This window comes from Octopus bimaculoides, chromosome 20, assembly GCF_001194135.2.
Source record: "Octopus bimaculoides isolate UCB-OBI-ISO-001 chromosome 20, ASM119413v2, whole genome shotgun sequence".
NCBI classification, from domain to species: Eukaryota; Metazoa; Mollusca; class Cephalopoda; order Octopoda; family Octopodidae; genus Octopus; species Octopus bimaculoides.
In genome coordinates, this window is record NC_069000.1 from 12,165,142 (window position 1) to 12,165,576 (window position 435).

A 435-nucleotide genomic window follows, 5' to 3' on the forward strand; every position below is an offset into this window, starting at 1 on the left:
ACACACACACACAAGGCCCTTTAGTCAATTTCGAAATTTCTGCCGATTAAAAATAATGAAATATATATGTAAGTATTGAGTTCTGTTTATCCCGTGTCCGCTCACACATGCATGTTCAAACACACACACACACACACACACACACACACACAAATATATATACATATATACACCTATATGTAGATATATAAATAGCTGTATAAGCATACAGAGATACAGAGAGGGACACAGAGAGAAATAGTAATAAAGAGCCCCACAATACACACACACACACACACGAGTGTGTGTGCGTGCATGAGTGATTTTAGAAAAATGTATGCCAGTGTATATGTGCGTGATTTCACGCGAGTGTTATGGCTATCTATGTTAAAACTTTAAAATTCTTACTAAATACTTGCAGAAGAGAAGCAGACACACACACACACACATATATAT